This window comes from Phyllostomus discolor, chromosome 1 (genome assembly GCF_004126475.2).
Source record: "Phyllostomus discolor isolate MPI-MPIP mPhyDis1 chromosome 1, mPhyDis1.pri.v3, whole genome shotgun sequence".
Taxonomy (NCBI): Eukaryota; Metazoa; Chordata; class Mammalia; order Chiroptera; family Phyllostomidae; genus Phyllostomus; species Phyllostomus discolor.
Genome location: NC_040903.2, coordinates 90,665,430 through 90,685,469, shown reverse-complemented (window position 1 = coordinate 90,685,469; position 20,040 = coordinate 90,665,430).

The following is a 20,040-nucleotide window of genomic DNA, read 5'->3' as shown; positions in this document are numbered from 1 at the left end:
CACATGGGTATTGTATATAAGCACAGGGTTATGTTTTATGTGATTAATGGCTGACATGAGCATTTGTGTGAGCCCACTATTGTTGGGAACCACCCTGCCTGGTATCAGAAGCTGTAACCCCACCAAGGCTAAGGCTGAGGGAATGACCTTGGACCTAAGGCTGAGGCTAGCAAGGAGACAAAAGCTTATTTCCCTGGCAGGAGCACTGCTTCTGTTCCTTTTACTTCACCCTGCCTGGCCCCTAATGCTTGGTCAGTTAGCCAATGACGGGTAAGATTCCCCAAGGGGGGAACAACCTAAGACAGGCATGATCATGTGGGAGGCCCCCAAGGAAGGACTTTTGGGGCTACAGCAAAAGGGGGTGATGGACCCTTGCCCCTTGGATTTGAAAAAGCCTGAGTCCTCATTGTCTGCAAGAAAATCTCCTAATCTCTTGACTGCCTTACTTCTCTTGCTCCACCTAAGCCTGAGACAATGACAGAGGGTGGTGCGGCCCTGTGCTGGAAAGGGTGAGTTCCCCGGGTGATCAGGCCTAAGAAAGAATATGTAAAATCCTGTGAAACCTGCTTTGTTTAGAACGTTCTCAATGAAATGATAAGGGTCCAAGCAAGAAGTAAGTTTGTTCCTCAAAGTTTTACAGCTCTTTAGCTATCTGACCCTGACTCAAAATAGGCCCTCAGACTTCCTTGTTATCTATTGTTTGATCCTTACTTCCTGGAAATGTTTAATGAGCTTTACCTGAACTCCTGTGTAAACGAACCCAATAAAAGCCTGCTCGGGCTGGAGGATGGGGCACTCTCCCCTAGAGAGGGTGGCCATGACGCTTTCCACTAGAGATAGTGGCTGTTCCGCACCTATTTCCCCACAGGACCTGGTTGTCTCTGTGTATCTTTTTCTCGTGTTTCGATAAGCCATCTGCAGCATTCTGTGGTCACTACAGGCCAGTGGTCGTGTCACACTGTTCTGTTATTTTGTTATTCTGTGTGTGTGTATATATGTGTATATATATATACACACATATGTATAAGCATACACAAGTATGTACTTTGTTTATATTAATGATAAAATCCACTTTCTAGTGGAATTAAAATATGTACATTCTAAAATGAAAGCATTTGCATCAATGTCAACCACAGCCTGAAAAAAGGTCAGGTAATTTTCAAAATATTGATACCTATCTGTAGGTCAAGCAATAGCTCTGCCTATAAATTACCATATGATTTAAAATTTTACAAAAGTTTATTGTACTCTGCATTAGTAAAATAAACAAGTATACATAAAATATTATTTTGAAATACCTTGCATGGAATGAGGCTACATTTCTTGAAAGAATCTCAAACTTTGAGAAAAGTTGTAAGTACAACACAAAAACTATTTTTTCTTAACCTATTTGAGAGTAAATTGCCTACCTGATGGCCCATTATTCCCAAACAATTTAGAGTATATTTTCTAAAACCAGGGTATTCTCTTATATAATCATACACTGCTGTAAAAATCAGGAAATTGCCATTCATATATTACAACCATCTAATCCTCAGACCCTGTTCAATGTTTGCCAGGTATTGAAATAATATCCATTGGAGCAAAAGGATACACTTCAGCATCACACATTGTTTTTAATTGTCATGTCTCTTTAGCTTCCTCAGTCCAAAACAATTCCGTAGTCTTTTCTTTATTTTCATGATCTTAATTCATGTGGCCATTGCAAGGCAGTTGTTTGTATAATGTTCCTAAATTTTGGGTTTTCTGATGTTTTCTTGTGATTAGATTCAGTTTATGCATCTTTGGAAGGGACCTAAATTCTTCTTATTGGATTTTATCAGGTGTAGCACAATTTCAAAGCGTCCCTTTGTAGATGGTGTTTACTTTGCTTGCTTGCTTAAGGTGGTGTCTTCTAGGCTTGTCAACTCTAAAGTTAATTTTTGTCCTTTATAATTGATAAGCACTTTGTTGGGAAGTACTTTGAAACCATGTAAGTATTCTATTCCTTATCAAACTGTTATACATTTATCATTTTATAGTGGCATGATTCATTGTTTCCTACTTTATTCAATGAGTTATAATCTATTACTATCATTATTGTGATTCCTTTTAGGAGAGACTGATATTTGGAAGCACTAGATATGATCCTTATAATTTGGATGCTGCAGGTCTCAGGCTCACTCAGTAGATAGAGCTAGGGGCTGTGTATATTTATATATACAAATATACTTACATCCAATTTATCTTTATGTCTATAACCATCTATATACAAGATATGTCTGGAAAAAGTCAAGCCATTGTTAATATAGCAAGAATGATTTGCACAACATTGATGTGACCTGGTAGCCAAGGAATGACAACTTCACTGTACTAGTCAGTGGGCATTGTAAATGCCATTGAGTGAGCATGTATGCTGTGTGGCTGTTGCATTCAAAATGACTGAGGGAGTAGAGTGATGAATCTATATGAAATTTTGCATTAAGCTTGAATATTCTTGCACAGAAACTATTTGGATGATTCAAAAGACTTTCAGGGACAATGCAATGAGTGCAGAGCAAATAAAAGTGTGGCACAAACACTTCAAAGGTCGTCTAGAATCTGTTCAAAGTGATCCACTTTCTGGAAGGCCTGCACAAGCAGAACACCTGAGGATGGTGAAGACATATCAAGTTCAATCAACAAACATCACTGACTGACAGCCTGAGAACTAGAAGCTGATCTAGGGATTCCAAAAACTACTGTGTCTACAATTTTGATGCAGAATCTTGGCATGAAAAGTGGCATGGCAAAATTTGTTCTGTGGCTTCTGCTATTAGAGCAGAAGAAACATTGTGCTGCAGTTGCTAATGACTTGATTCAAACCACTACCAATGAACCAGATTTCCTCAAGAAGGTCACAACTGGAAATGAACCATGGGTCTACTGCTATTATCTACAAATGAAGGTCCAGTTGTCCCAGTGGAAGTTACCTAGTTATCCACGCCTGAAAACGGTGTGTCAATGTTGCAGCAAGATCCAGACCGTGTGTTTTTTTGATTGGGAAAATGTTGTCCATCGTGAGTATGCTCTTCTAGGATGAATAATTAATAATAGGTACTACCCCAATGTTCTTTGTCAGTTGAGAGATGCAATATGATGAAAACAGCCACAGCCATGGGCGACTGATGATTGGCAGCTTCATCACAACAACACGCCCGCTCATGCATCACATCTCTTGCAGTTTGTTGGTGAAACAACAAATCACCCAGTTGACTCAGCCCCTCTACAGCCAGGATTTGGCATCTGTGACTCCTGGCTTTTCCCAAAAACAAAATCTCCTTTGAAAGGGAAGAGATTTCAGACGGTCAATGACATGCAGGAAAATATGATGGGGCAGTTGATGGTGATTCCGACAAAGGATTTTGCAGATTGTTTTGAACAGCAGAAGAGATGCTGAGAGAACTGTGTGAGGTCCCAGGGTGCCTACTTTGAAGGGAATTGCAGCATCATTGTCCAGTGTACAATGTTTCTTGTATCTACAATAAATGTCCCCATTTTACATAGTACATGGCTGGATACTTTCTGGACACACCTCAAATATTGAAAATGGTAGCTTGCACAGATTCCTTCAGTTCAAATTTAACATCACAGAATTTTCTACCTTTTCATATTTTAATACCCTTCTCTGACAGAGAGAAAGCTAGCTTTAATTATTCTTAACATATTAATTTATTTAATGGTCTTAGCATACAGAAATTACCTCTATTTTCACAGCTGCCCTCCTTTATACACATTTTCTTCTTACCACATGTAGGCACCAACACTCATATCATCCTCCCCCTTCCACATGGATCACTTCCTCAGTCAGCTCACACTCCAACACCTTGTACCTGCCCCCTTCTCCATGGACACCTTCCTTGCAGGATTCAGGCTCTGACTCTCCATGTTGGACCATCCCACTGGGGTGTCTTCTACCTTACCCCCATCAGGCTCTGACTTACCATGCAGAGCCTGTGCGCCAGCACCCTCCTCTCTACTCTCAAGGGCTGATGCTCCTAGCCAGGCCACCCGTCTGTGAGGGTGCCCTTCTCACCCTGCTCAGGTTATGACACTCAAGCCTGGACCATCATTCTGTAGAGATGTGCTCATCACCATGCTGGGGCTCAGACACTCTACTCCAGGCAATCCGCCTTGGGCAATACTATCTTCACACTGAGTATCAGAGCTTCAGAAGGCTAAAAAGGGAATCGCTGAACAGAAGCACCCCAGTGTAGATGTCAGCCTGAGCAGGGTGAGTGAAGTGACAAGTGCCATGCTATCTCCTTGCATGGACTGCCTCTACACCCTGTTTAGGTACTGACACCCTATCTGAGCTCCATAGACCCCCATGCCGGCATGGAACTCTTCCTTACAACTTTTGAGCTTGACACTCTGTCCCAGTTCATTCCCCTAACACTTCTGTGGACACTTTCTTCACACTGCTTGGTGCTAAGAACCAAATGTCTTGAAAAAAAAGAACAAAGTGGAAAAGCTTGCTCTTTTATTTTATCATTATTATTTTAAAAGATTTTATATATTTATTTTTAGAAAGTGGGGAAGGAAGGGAGAAAGAGAATGAGAGAAACATCAGTGAGACAGAAACATGATTGGGTTGCATCTCTCTTGTACCCACCCAAACCGTGGGGACTGAACCTACAACTCAGGCATGTGCCCTGACCAGGAATCAAATCAGTGACCTTCTACTTTGCGGGATGAGACCCAACTTACTAAGCCATACCATTCAGGGCAGGACTTGCTCTTTTAGACATCAGTATTCACTATAAAGTTATGGTAATAGAAGCAAGGGATAACCAAATAGATATTTAATAGTGTCAAGACACAAATCCACTCACATATGGAAGCTTGATTTTAGGACAAAGATGGCATGCAGAGCAGAGGGGAAAAGGTGGACTTAAATAAATGAAGCCTTTGTGTCCTGTTCTTATGTTCTACCATGTCACAAAGATATTTGCAGTATTACTATCTAGAAGATATATTGTTTCACCTTTTGCATTTATACCTACAATCCCCCAACATTGAAAAAAAAAAGTGCCTCCTTCACAGAAGTTTCAGGGGAGACTTCTTAAATGGTGACTAGGTACTGAGAAGGAGTACTCCAAGACGAGTTAAAGTTGAAGCTGCAACTCTCTTGAAGCCTAATCTCAGATGCTTTCACATTCAGGTTCTTACCTGTGAAGAAGATTGAGGTGGGGAAGATACAAATGTATAAGTGGAGCCCTTGTTGTTTCAGAATGAAATAGAAAAGGGTTAGTCTCTTGGTCAGCAGGCGTACATTACAAGCCATCCATGTGAGATGTTGAAAGCAAGAAATTAGGAAAAAGAGCTTCTGACTCTTTTTCTAAGGAAGGTAGACAATGCCATGATGTCATTAGAGAATTGATCTAGTAATGGGGCAGCACCACCATTTGATAACTAATCTCTCCAAATCACCTCCAGGAAACAGGATTATTGACAAGCAGCTAGGCTCTCAAAGAGGCTTAGCAGCACACACAGGCATTTTAATTGATTCAAGTTCAATATTAAAGCATTATTGAGATACTTTAAAAAAGTGGGTATTAGGTTGCATTCATATATGTATACAGCATTCATTTTTCATTTATTAATTTTGGAAATATTTATTGAATGTCATAGCTAGATGCTGATTACATGCATTTTCCTTTTTTCAAGACCACAGCTAAACTACTTTTCTACCATCTGTTGGATCAAGATGTGGCTAGTGGTTGACTTCTGGCCAATGAAATAAGCTAGCATGAAGTGCAACACTCTCAGGGTTGACCTGTTAAATCTCATGTACACAAATGTTCATTTGCAAGCCTATCCTCAACTGAGGTTTCCGAGGACCCATCAAGTGGTAGAGATAAAAAATGAATCTGCAATCTGATTGACTGGGAGAGCAGGGCTTCCTTATTTTTTTTTTTTAAGATTTTATTTATTTTCAGACAGAGGGGAAGGGAGGGGGAAAGAGAGGAACAGAACCATCAATATGTGGTTGCCTCTCAAACTTCCCTACTGGGGACCTGGCCAGCAACACAGGCATGTGCCCTGACTGGGAACTGCCCTGACTTGCGACCCTTTAGTTTGCAGGCTGGCGCTCAGTCCACTGAGCTACACCAACCAGGGCAGAGCAAGTCTTCCTTGGATGACCAAATAGCTGACTCTGATATAAGGAAAATATACATTTTGATTTTTCTTAAGTCACTGAGAGTTTTGGGACTGTTTGTTATAGTCGTTATCCTTCCCTAATTAATGAAATGCCTACTCAGTGCCAGCCCTCATCTGGGTACTAGAGACAAAATAGCAAACAAACAAGAGAGACACGTGGTGCTCTCACAAGACACATTGCAGAAAGTTGGAGGGTGGCAACAATAAACAGTGATTACTTGTTGTACATTCATATGGTGCTTTACTAAGTGCTTTCATAGGCACTAACTCATTCCATCTTCATAACAATATTTTAACAATGAGGAAATGAAAAGTCAATGATTTTAAGTGCCTTGCACAAGACAGGTAGGAGCTAGACACATGGAGCAGAGTTTTCTGACTCCCAGCCTGTTTTTTATACCATGATGTTTACCAAGCATGAGGATATGACAGATCAAGAAAAGTGCTACTCCTTGTCAGAAAATTCCATTATTCAATTTTATTTTTAAAATAACATATTAGGGAGAAGTGTAAGAATCCTGTGGTAGCACTGAATAGTAAAAGCAAAATAAAGAAAACAAAGTAAATGCCTACCAACATGGTAAACATACATTGTGGTATATTCAGAGAATAGAACACTATAGGGTAGGGAACATAAACAAACTGTTACAGGGTGCAGCCAAGAGGGGGGCCCAAAATAGGCATTTGAAATGGGGTCCAGAACTTAAGGTGTCCAGGAGATTTTGGGATGTCTCCATTCCCCCCCCCCCCCCCCCCCCCCCCAGGGTGTGGGTTGGGGGAAGGGACAAATGGAGCAGGGCTATTGAGAGCTGTTTAGCATAGCAACAGCCTTGCAGCTAAGCTCTGGCGTGGTCGTTTGGCATATCTATAACCTTTGACTGGTTGCATAGGTATGCTAAGTAGCTGTGATCAGCTCTAAGCCAGGGGAATGGAAGTAACTTCCCCACCTAGATGTAACTGGGGGGGCGGGTCCCCTGCGTTACAGCGCCTGCATGGGAGCTCAGAGAGGATTGGCTCCAGGACATGGGGCCACACCTGCCCAGACTCATGATGGCAGCCCAGTAAAGCTGGAAGGATACGAGTTCTGGCATGTGAAGCTGAGTGTGGGAGGAGTTGGAAATGGGGCTGCAGAGGGAGATTGGCTGCGGGGATTTAAAAACCCAGATTTGGCGGCCATTGAGAAGGAGAACCACGCGGACTTAACGGAGTGGAGACTCCTGCAGCCCTGAGAGAGAGAGAACCACGCGCAGCCCTGAGGAGGAGAGCCATGCGCAGCCCTGAGAAGAAAGCCATGCAGTTTTGGCAGAGTGGGGACTCTCCCTTCCCACAGCCCTGAGAGAGAGGGGGAACCACCACCTGGCTTTAGCAGAGATCCTGGCAACTCAGCTGAGGGTGCTGGGAACCCAGGGAGGTCTCCCAGTCGAGATGGAGTACTAACTGGGAATAACCAGAGGACTGCCTGAGCCATGGACTTCTATTTCCTTTCCTGAGATATGGTACTCTGGACTGGACAAAGGGGGAAGGAAGGAAGGACTGTGTGTTTGTGGGTGTTTTTAGGGACTTTGGGATTTTGGTAAAGACAATAGGTCACTACTTTAAGTTTGTATAGCATTAAATAAACATTTCCTTTCCTTTTCACAAATCTCTGGCATTGAGAGACGTCTTTCCTCGGGCAGCGGACATAATGGACCCGCGGCCTTCTTTCAATAATAGTATATCGTCCCAGGCCCCCCTTGTTGCGTTCTGTAACAAAACTAGAGCTGTTAGTGCCAACAAGGATGAAGTCCACAGTCAAAATGAAGAATGATAAATGTAAGATGAACATTATACATAGTACAATGTCATTATAAAGTTTGAAAACATTCATGGGGATGATAAACACCAACTTCAGGATAATGACTCTTCTATAAGACAGAAAGAAGGGAGATGTGATCAGGGAAGAATACACCAAGGACTTCAACTGTACTGGTAATATTCCATTTCTTAAGATGTGTTGTAGGTACAGCATTCTGGATTATCTTTCATTTGCCTCCTCTGGATCCATTTTCCACCCTTCTTCAACCGGTCCCCTTCTCTGGGAGAACGGCTTGTATGGTCTATTGTAGATCAATTTGTGCCTTTTCCTTCCTACTTGTAGAAGATTGGAAGGATGGAAGAAAATGTGGTCCCAGATTCCTGATTTTAGAGTGGACTTGGACTGGCTAGATTTCTTAACCAAAGGTCGCAACTCCTATCAGACAGCTCTCTCCACCTAGGTCGCTTTGGGTTTTGGTATTTGCCTGGTTTCATTATTCCTTCAGGCCTAGGAATGGAAATATTGCCGCATTGTTAACTCCCAATTATTGCATTATTACTTTGCTCTTCCAAGATACTGCCCATGCCTTAGTATATAGTCCCTTTATTAAACTCTTCATTCTTCTCAAATTACCCCACTTGAGAGAGTCATCTGATTCTTGCTGGGTTCTGACTGATAGAATGTCTGTTTCTCTCTCTCTCTCTCTCCATTCACACACACAAATTTTTTGATATTTGAGATAATTCATATTCATAAAAAACTTAAGACGGAAAATGCTTTATTAAGCATTTATTATATGTCAAGCATTGTGATAAGGTTAAAAGTTGGGAACATAGACAAAAATGAGACATAAACCTTCCTGTCACAAGGAAGTCACAGTCTAGTAGGAGAGAAATTAAAGGCATTAAGTACAGTGGTAAAGAGCATGGGTTTTTGCAGTCAGACATACTTGAGCTCAAGTACAGGCTCAGCCACCTACTGGTTATGTGAACTTGGGCTAGAGAGATAAAGAATGGAATTCGTACTAGTACCTTCCTAATATAACTCTTGTGAGGATATAAGTAAACTCACTAGCATCTATATGTACTTATACATTAACATATGGTAAGTCTTTAATAAAAGTTTCTTAAAATTATTAACTGCAAAAATTGCATTTTGTAGCTGGTTTAGAGGTAGCACAGGGGAGGCACTAGTTAGCTAGAGCTGAGGAAGTCTACAAAAGTTTAATTGGTGACGTGATGCCTGAGCTGGATTTTGAAGAAATATTGATTTAACCAAGAGATCAAATGAGACATGTAGGCCAGGTGGAAAGAACAACATCTATAAAAACATGCAAAACTGAAATAGTATTATGTGCTCAGGGAACCATGAGCAGTTTGCTATTGCTGGAGAATATAGGCCAAGGCATGAAGAATAGTGAGAGATACGGCTAATGAGTTAAGCAAGGTATACATATAGACAAAGCCTGGTTTGAACTTGATCCTGCAGGTGATGAGCACATAGGGAAGATTTTTAAAACCTTTTACTTTGGAAAAATTTCTAACTTACAGAAACATTGCAAGAATTGTAAAAATGTTCATCTACCCAGGTTTCCCAATTATTAACATTCTACTACACTTGTCTCATAATTTATTTTCTCCCTCATATATGTTGAACCAATGATATACAGTATAACTGTCACAATCAGGTAATTTATAAGGATATAATAAAACCTAATTTCCTTTAGAGAAAAAATACTTTTTTTCTTTTGGTACAAAATCCAATCCAGGATCAAGTGTTGCTTTAGTTGTCATACCTTTTCAATCTCTTTTGATCTAGGATAGTTACATTATATATTATATAGGGCAATTATATTGTAGATTATCTTCAGTTTGGATTTTGCTTGGTATTTTCTCATGATTAGAACCAGCAATGCATTTCTGGCAGGAGCACCATGAGATATACTGTGTTCTCAGTGTTTCATATCAGGAGGTACACAAAGTTGATTTGTACCATTACTGGTGATTTTAACTTTGATAACATAGTTAAGAGAGTACCTGCAAGGTTTCTCCACTGTGAAGTTACTATTGACATTTTGTCTTTTTAATGATAAATATTTTATAGGGAGTTACACTGAGACTATGTAAAGGTCCTGTTTCTTAAACTCTTACCCAATTGTTTTAGCAACCATTGATTCTTGCCTGAATAAATTACTATAACAGTTGTCAAATGGTAATTTTCTAATTTGATCATTCCTTTATTAGTTGATATTCTATTGTAAGAAGAGTTTACTTTTGTCCCTCATTTGTTTATTTATGTAATTTTATTAGTATGGGCTCATAAATTACTTATATTTCAATGGATTATAATCTGCTATTATTTATTCTGATGTGCAAATTCTCTCCTGTTTAGTCAGTGGGAGCCCCTTCATATTGGCTACTATGCCCTTTTTTGGTTTTTGTTAAATATCTTACTGCTTTGCTATTAGAGTTACCCCAGTTTCCCCACTTTGGCCCCCTTTACCTAACCTGTCCCACCCTGTAGTCAATCCCCACACCACTGTCCATGTCCATGGGTCAAATATATATGTTCTTTGGCTAATTCATTCACCTTCTATCAATCAGTTCCCACCTACACTCTCCCTTCTTACAGCTGTCAGTCTATTCCATGTTTCTATGTCTCTGGTTCTATTTTGCTCATTAGTTTATTTTGTTCATTAGTTTCCACTTATAAGTGAGATTGTATTTTCTTGCTTTTGCTTAGCATTATAGTCTCCAGTTTCATCCATGCTGTCACAAAAAGTAAGAATCCCTTCTTTTTTACTGGTATGTACTGTTCCATTGTGTAAATGTCCCCTATTTGTTTTATCCACTCATCTACTGATGAAAACTTGGGCTGCTTCCATATCTTGGCAATGGTATATTAAATATGCTGCAATGAAATTAGGGTGCTGATGTTCTTTCAAATTAGTGTTTTGGGTTCCTCCAGATATATTCCCAGAAGTGGGATGATTGGGTCAAAAGGCAGATCCATTTTTAATTATTGGGGGTATCTCATACAGCTTTCCACAGTAGCTACACCTGTCTGCATTCCTACCAACAGTGCAGAAGGATTCCACTTTCTCCACATCCTTGCCAATACTTGTTGTTTGTTGATTTATTGATGATAGCCATTCTGACAGGTGTGAGATGATATCATTGTGGGTTAATTTGCATTTGTCTGATGATTAGGGGTGTTGAGCATCTTTTCATATGTCATTGGCCATATGTATACCCTCTTTGGAGAAGTGTCTATTCAGGTCCTTTGCCCATTTTTTTAAATTGGGTTTTTTTTTTTTTTTTTGGTGATGAGTTTTGTACGTATTTTATAAATTTTGGATATTAAGCTGTTGGGGACCACCCTGCCTGGTTTCAGAAGCTGTAACCCCCCATGGCTAAGGCTGAGTGAGCGACCTTCAGACCATAAGCCACTAAGGAGACAAAGCTTATCTCCCTGGCAGGGGCACTGCCTCTGCTCCTTTTACTTCACCCTGCCTGGCCCCCAATGCTTGATCGGTTAGCCAATGACAGGTAAGATTCCTCAAAGGAGGGACGACCTAAGACATGCATGATTACAGGTGGCCCCCAGGGAAGGACTTGGGGGCTACAGAAAAGAGGGGTGATGGACCCTCACCCCTTGGCTTTAACATAGGCTGACACTTCATTCTGTCTGCAAGAAGTCTGATAATCTCTTGGCTGCCTTACTTCCCTTGCCTGACTTAAGCCTGAAACAATGCTGGTGGTAGGTGCAGCCCTGTGCTGGAAAGAACAGGTTCCTTAGGGCGATCAGGCTTAAGAAAGAATGCATAAAAACCTGTGAAGCCTACTTTGCTAATACTCTCAATTTAAATAATAAGGGACCAGGCAGGAAGTGAGTTTGTTCCCCAAAGTTTTATAGCCCTTTAACTATCTGACCCTGACTCAGAATAAGCCCTCAGAGTTCTCTGAATGTTATCTATTGTGTGATCATTTCTGCCTAACAATGACTGATGAGCTTCATTCCTGTGCAAATTGAGCCCAATAAAAGTCTGTCAAGGCAAGTCAGGGCACTGTCCTCCTGAGAGAGTGGCCAAGGCACTCAGAGGCTCTCTCCCCTTAAGAGAGTGGCCACACCATCCCTTTTCTTTCACAGGACTTGGTAGTCTGTGTGAATTTGTCTCGTATCTCATCCATAACACTGTGGACACTGCGGGCTGGTGTCCGCATCATTAAACCCTTTATCAGAAGTATTGGTGAATTTCTCCCATTGTGTGGTGGTTTTCTTATTTTGTTGATGTTTTCCTTTGTTGTGCAAAAACTTATTAGTTTGATGTAGTCTCATTTGTTTATTTTTTCTTTTGCTTCCCTTGCCTGGGGAGTTTATCTGATAAAATATTGCTACAAGCAATGTCTGAAATTTTGCTACCTATATTTTCTTCTAGAATTTCTATGGTTTCAGGTCAACCATTTAAGTCTTTAATCCATTTTGAAGTTTTTATCATGTATGGTGTAACAAAGTGGTCTTGTTTCATTTTCTGCACATGTCCAATTTTCCCAACACCACTTATTGAATAAAAAATATTTAGCTTATTGTATAGGCTTTCTTCTTCTGTCAAATATCGCTTGATTATAAAGGTGTGGGTTTGTTTCTGGGCTCTCTATTCTGTTTCATTGATCTATGTGTCTGTTTTTATGCTAGTATCATGCTGTTTTGATTAGATTAGCCTTATAGTATAGTTTCATATTAGGTAGTGTGTTTCCTCTAACTTTGGTCTTCTTTTTCATGATCATTGTTGCTAAGTGGATTCTTTTATGGTTCCATATAAATGTTTGAAATATTTGTTATAGTTCTGTGAATACATCATTAGAAACTTGATGTGAATTGTGTAGAATCTATAGATTGCTTTGGGTAGTATGGACATTTCCATGATGTTAATTCTTCCTATCTATGAACACGGTATGTGCTTCAACTTATTTGTATCTTGTTCAACTTCTTTTTTCAGTGTCTTATAATTTCCCCAGTACATGTCTTTTATATCCATGGTAGATTTATTCCTACGTATTCTATTCTTTCTGAAGGAATTGTGAATGGGATTGTAGTCTTAATTTCCCTTTCTGTTAGTTCATTATTGGCATATAAAAATGCAACTAATTTCTCAATATTAATTTTGTATCTTCCTTCTGTCCTGAATTCATATATCAATTCTAGTAGATTCTTGGTGGAATCTTTGGTGTTCTGTATGTCCAGTATCATGTTATCTGCAAATAAAAACAGTTTTACTTCTTCCTTTCCAATTTGAATGCCTTTTATTTCTTCTTCTTGTCTGATTGCTGTGGCTAGGGCTTCCATACTTTGTTGAATAAGAGAGGTGAAAGCAGACATCCCAGTCTTCTTCCTGATCTTAAGGTGAATGCTTGTAGTTTTTGCCCATTGAATATAATGTCAGCAGTGGATTTGTTATATATGACCTTTATTATGGTTAGGTATGTTCTCTCTGGTTCAACTTTGCTGAGAGTTTTTGTCATAAATAGTCACTGGATTTTATCAGATGCTTTTCCTGCATCTATGGGTATGGTCACATGGTTTTTATTCTTTATTTTGTTTATGCGGTGTATCACACTTATTGATTTGCAAATGTTGTGCCAACCTTGCATTCCAGAATAAGTCCCACTTGATCATGGTGTATGATCTTTTAGATGCATTGCTGCATTTGGTTTGCTAATATTTTGTTGAGGATTATGTTCATCAGGGATACTGGCCTATAATTTTCCTCCTTTGTAGTATCTTTATATGGTTTTGGAAGTATGATAATGCTAGTCTCATAAAATGAGCTTGGGTGCCTTCTGTCCTCTTGAATTTTTTTGAAATAACTTTAGAAGGAGAGGTGTTAGTTCTTGGACTGCTTGGCAAAATTAACTTGTGAAGCCATTCAGTCAAGGGCTTTTGTTTGTTGGGAGTTTTTAAATTACTGCTTCAATTTCACTAGGTGTAATATGTCTATTCAGATTCTTAGATTTTCCCTGATTTAATTTTGAAAGATTCTATGTTTCTAAGAATGTATCCATTTCATCCAATTTGTTGGCATATAGTTATTCACCTTTTCTTACAATCCTTTGTATTTCTTTGGTGTCAGTTGTTATTTCTCCTCTTTCATTTCTGATTTTAGTTATTGGGTCCTCACTCTTTTTTTCTTGATGTGTCTGGTTAAAAATTTGTCAATTTTGTATATTTTTCTCTATTATTCATTGATTTTGTATCTTTTCTTAGACTCTATTTCATGTATTTCTGCTCTGATCTTTATTATTTCCTTCCTTCTACTCACTTTGGGTTTTGTTTGTTGTTCTTTTTTTTCAGTTCCTTTAAGTGTCAAGTTAGATTGTTTATGTGAGGTTTTGTGTGTGTGTGTGTGTGATAGGCCTGTAAATCTATAAATTTCACTGTTAAGATTGCTTTCGCTGTGTCCTACAGATTTAGGTTCTTGGGTTATCATTTTAATTTTTCTCAAGGTATCTTTTGATTTCTTCCTTGATCTTGTTGTTGACCCATTCATTGTTTAATAATATGTTATTTAGCTTCTAATTCTTCACAAGTGTTCTTCTTGTGATTCATTTCTAGTTTCATAGCATTGTGGTCAAAGAAGATGCTTGATATGGTTTCAATCTTTTTAAATTTATTGAGACTTGTTTTGTGTCCTAACATGTGGTCTATCCTAGAAGTCATTCCATGTGCACTTGAAAAGTATGTATATTCTGCTGCTTTGGGGTGAAATGCTCTGAAGATATCAATTAAATCTATTTGATCCAGTGTGTCAAGGCCACTGCCTCCTTGTTGCTTTTCTCTCTGGAAGATCTATCCACTGAAATCAATGGCATGGTAAAATCTCCAACTATGACTGTATTTCTAGCTCCCCCTTTATGTCCATCAAGATTTGCTTTACATATTTAGGTGCTCCTTGTTGGGTGCGTAAATGTTCACTAGGATTATATCCTCTTGTTGGATTATTCCCTTTATCATTATGTAGGGTCCTTTGTCTCTTACTATAGCTTTGGTTTTAAAGTCTATTTTGTCAGATATAAGTACTGTTACCTGAGCTTTTTCCCACTTTCCATTTGCATGAAATATCTTTTTCCATCCCTTGACTTTTAGTCTGTGTGTAGCTTCCACTTACTCCTCTGCCATCTTGGGTCTTTCTAATTTTCTTTCTTTGTTGTGTCTTTACCAGGTTTGGGAATAAGGATAATATTGGTGTTGTAAAAAGAGTTTGGAAGTCTTTCTTCTTCTTGGATTTTTTGGAATAGTTTGAGAGAGATATGTGTTAGTTCTTTGAATGACTGGTAAAATTCTCCCGTGAAGCCATTTGGTTCAGGACTTTTGTTTGATGAGACTTTTTGATTACTGCTTCAATTTCACTAGTTGTTATTGGTCTATTCACATTTTCTGCTTCTTCCTGATTCAGTTATGGAAGATTGTATGTTTTTAGAAATTTATCCATCTCACTCATGTTGCCCAATTTCTTGGCACATAGTTGTTCATTGTAATTTCTTAAAATTCTTTGCATTTCTGTGGTATCAGTTGTAACTGCTTCTCTTTCATTTCTGATTTTACTTATTTGGGTCCTGTCACTTTTTTTCTTGGTGAGCCTCATTAATGATTCATTAATTTTGTTTATCTTTTCAATGAACCAGCTCCTGGAGTTATTGATTTTTTATTTTATTTTTTAGTGTCTGTGTCATTTAATTCTGCTGTGATATTATTTATTTCCTTCCTTCCACTCACTTTTTGTTTTGTTATTTTACTAGTTCTTTTAGGTGTAGGATTAGGTTGTTTATTTGAGTTTTTCTGCCTTCTTTAGGTAGGCCTGTAATGGTATGAACTTCCATTTCAGGACTTCTTTGCTGTGTTCCATAGGTTTTAGGTTGTTGTGTGTTCATTTTCATTTGTTTCCAGGCACTTTTTGATTTCTTCCTTGATCTCATTGTTAACCCATTCATTATTTAATAACATGTTATTTAGCTTCTATGTATTTCAATGCTTTTGAGGGTTCTTTTTTTCCCCCAGAAATTGATTTCTATTTTCAAGCTATCGTGACCTGAGAAAATACTTGATATGATTTTAATTTTCGTGAATTTATTAAGAGTTATTTAGTGTCCTACCATGTGGTCTATCTTTGAGAATGATCCATGTGCACTTGAGAAGAATGCGTATTCTGTTGTTTTGGGATGAAACATTCTGTAATTGTCCATTAAATCCATTTGATTTAGTGTGTCTTTACAGGTAGCTGTTTCCTTGTTGATTTTTTTGTGGAAGATCAATGCATTGGCAACAGTGTTAAAATCCCCTACAATGACTATTGCTATTGATTTTTTTCTTAAATTCCTGCAAAATTTTCTTTATATATGTAGGTACTCCTATGTTAAGTGCATATATGTTTACAAGGGTAATAGCCTCTTGTTAGATTGATCCCTTAATACCATGTAGTGACCTTATTTGTCCCTTTTTATGGCCCTTTTTGAAGTCTATTTTGTCAGATAGAAGTATTCCTACCCCAGCTTTTTTTCTTCTCCATTTGTATGGACTATTTTTTCCACAACCCTTCACTTTCAGCCTGTGTAAGTCTTTTGTTCTAAGGTGAGTCTATCATACACAACATATATACAGTTATGTTTTCTTATCCATTCAGCTACTCTATGTCTTTTGATTGGAGTATTTAATCCATATACATTGAGGGTTATTATTGATAGGTACTATTCATTGCCATTTTCCTTTGTACCTGTGTTCTTTTCTCTCCCTATTTCTTCTTTTAAAGCATTCCTTTTAGCATCTCTTGAAGTGCTGGTTTCATGAAAATGTACTCCTTTAACCTTTTTTTTATGGTCTGGGAAGCTCTTTATTTCACCTTCCATTTTAAATGAAAGCCATATTGGAGAGAATAGTTTTATTTGTAGGTCCTCGCTTTGCATTACTTGAAACACTTCCCTTCTGGCCTATAGTGTTTCTGTTGAGAAATCTGCTGACAGCCTCATTGTAGCTCCCTGGTAGGTATATAACTGTTTTTATCTTGCTGCCTTTAAGATTCTGTCTCCGTCTTTGAAGTTTGCCATTTTAATTGTGATGTGTGTTGGTGTGGGTCTCTTTGGGTTCTTCTTGATTGTGACTCTCTGTGCCTCCTGAACTTATGTGACTTTTTCCTTTACCTGGTTAGGGAAGTTTTCTGTCCTTACTTCTTTGAACAGGTTTTCTATTCCTTGCTCCCTTTCTTTTCCTTCTGGTATCCCTACAATGAAATATTGTTATGTTTCATGTTGTCCCAAGGCTCCCTTAAACTATCCTCATTCTTTTTCAGTCTTTTTTCATGTTGTTGCTTTGTGTGTTTTTTTCCTACCTTGACTTCCATATCACTAATTTGATCTGCTTCATCTAGCATGCTTTTAATTCTTTCTATTATATTATTCATTTCAGATATTGCATTCTCTATTTCCACCTGGTTCTTATTCACATTTCTATATCCTTTTTCATGCTGATGTAGTTCTCATTAAGTTCCTTGAGCATCCTTATAACTATTACTTTGAACTCTATGTCTTATATTGCTTGTCTCAATTTCATTTAGCTCTTTTTCTGGGGATTTCTCCTTTCTTTTGTTTGTCTTCCCATTTTATCTGACTCTTTTTTTTTCTTTCTATGTGTTAGATAGATCTGCTTTGACTCCCTATCTTTGTGGGGTTGCCTTATGTGGTAGGAATCCTGTGGAACCCACTGGTGCAGTCTACTTGATCTCCTGAGCTGGATGCTCTAGGAGATTCTTTGTGTCTTTGTGTGGGTTATGTGGACCCTCTGTTATATTTGGGTCCTAATAGCTGTTGGCCTGTTTGTCAGTGGGATCTCTCCTCTAGCTGACTGACTAAGAGGCTCAATCCCTCACCATGTCTTGTGTGCTGTTGTACAGGGTGCTGACAGAACAAAGCAAAACAACACAAAAAGCAAACCAAGACAAGGAAAAAACAACAACCTCCCAATAACAACAGCAAAATCAATGACCAAAGAAAAAGAATAATAAAAGTGTAAAGAAAAATGGCATAGTAGAGATAGGGGGGAAAAGAAAAGAAAGGAAAAAGAATAAGAGAAAACCAAAGGAAAGAAAAATTAGTATGAGAAAAGAAAGAACTAATATGAGTAATGAATAGAAAGAGGAAAATGAGAAAAACAAAGAAAGAAAAAATAACAAAAATAAGAAAAGAAAATAAGAATGAAAAATGGACTAATCAAAGATAAGAGTAAAATAATGGATATGAAAGAAAAAATAGAGCATCAAAAATAAAAAAATTAATTAAAAATCTGTGAAAAAGAAACATAACAAAAAAAAAAATGAAAAAGAATGAAGTGGAATTCCTCTCAGCAGAGTTTAGTGTTTATCTTCTGAGTTTTTCCTTTGGATATGGCCCCGATGCTGTCTGAGGCTAGTAAAAGCCAGTGTCAGGTGCTGTCCACACGTAGCCCTTGGCAGCCTGTTTGAAGCTACAAGTGATTCATAGTTTGTGGCTGATTCCTCTGGCCTTGGCTGTACTCAGGATGGGCCAAGCTTCTCTGCAAAGCTGGCATTTATCTGCACTGTCCACAAATATCCCAAGGCACTGCAGAATCCACCACTCCCTGTCTCTGCCTGCTGGCCTGCTGTCAGTCTTAGACTACTCGCAGACCTGACTGTTTTTTCTAAGAGGGCTTCTGGTGGAAATGGGGAGATAGGACTCCTGGATCTCCAGTGGGAAGTGCCTTTAAGACTGCAGGGAAGATGGTGGGTGTGCTACCCTGCCCTTGAGCTACTAGTCTGAAACTGTCTTGGATTATTTCCCTGAATTTGACAGGACAGGGACCCTAGTAGACTAGTGGGTGGGGCCTCCAGAGCCTAGATTTTGGGTCTGTGGGAAACCAGGAGGGTGTTTTTTCAACTTTCTCTTGAAGGGAAAGCACCAGTCTGGTTCCTGGGAAAGTGTATGGAATGGCTGCACACTGCAGTCAGTCTCTGACACCCCCGGAGTCTGAATGTATTGCTGTCTCCTCAGCGGGGTAAGTTAAGATGCAGGATGGGAGGAAAGAAAGAGAAAACCCCCAACAAACAAAACGAACGAAGACAAAAAAAAAAAAATGTAGGGTGGGACAGGTGAGATCCCAGAGGAGGGGCGAGCAGTATCTCGCAGGGTAAGGTAATCGCTTTTCCCCTGGGAGGGGTTTGCTCTTCTCAAGGAAGATGGCTGCTGCAGTGTCCACGTATCCCAGCTCTGGAATCCCCACAACCACTCCTCCACATCTTCCCCCAGGGCCTCCCAATCCATATTCTCCTGTGCAACTCCAGTTCATGCTGCCTTCCCTTCTCTGGAGCCAAAGGTGAGTGGCTGCAAACACAAAACCTTTGCTTTGGCCCCTTTAAGAAAAAAAGAAAGTAAATGGTGGCTTTGTCTCCAGAGGTTCAGTCTTTCTCCAGCAGACAAAAAACCCTGGGCCTTTCACTGCTGTACTCGATGTGGTCAGTTGATCCCAGAACTGGCCCTCTGTGCTTGAGAGTCCTGTGTGTGCACCTGGCTTCTCTTCTCTCAGGGGTAAGCTCCCACAGCCATGCTGCAGACTCAGCCCACTGCCCATATGAATGGCTGGCCCTTTTCACATCCCTGCCCTTCCTACCGTCTCCTGGCGGTCTTTGCTCATCCTTGGTTAAAAGTCTCTTTTTCAGGTAGTCCTCAGTTTATTTTGGGTGATTGTTCTTCTTTTTAGTTTTATTTCCAGGTTTTTAAAATTATTTTAATTGTTCAAGTACAGTTTTCTGCCTTTTACCCCCATTCCAGCCCCCCTCCTCCAACCCTCCCCACTTCCTTCCCATTTCCACTCCCCACCTTGTTATTGTCCATGTGTTCTCTATAATTGTTCCCACAAACCCTTTCCCTTTTCCCCTGAAATTCCTTCCCCTCTCCCTTCTGGTCACTATCAGCCTATTCTCAATTTCAGTGTCTTTGGTTATATTTTGCTTGTTTGTTTTGTTGATTAGGTTCCTGTTAAAGGTGAGATCATATGGTATT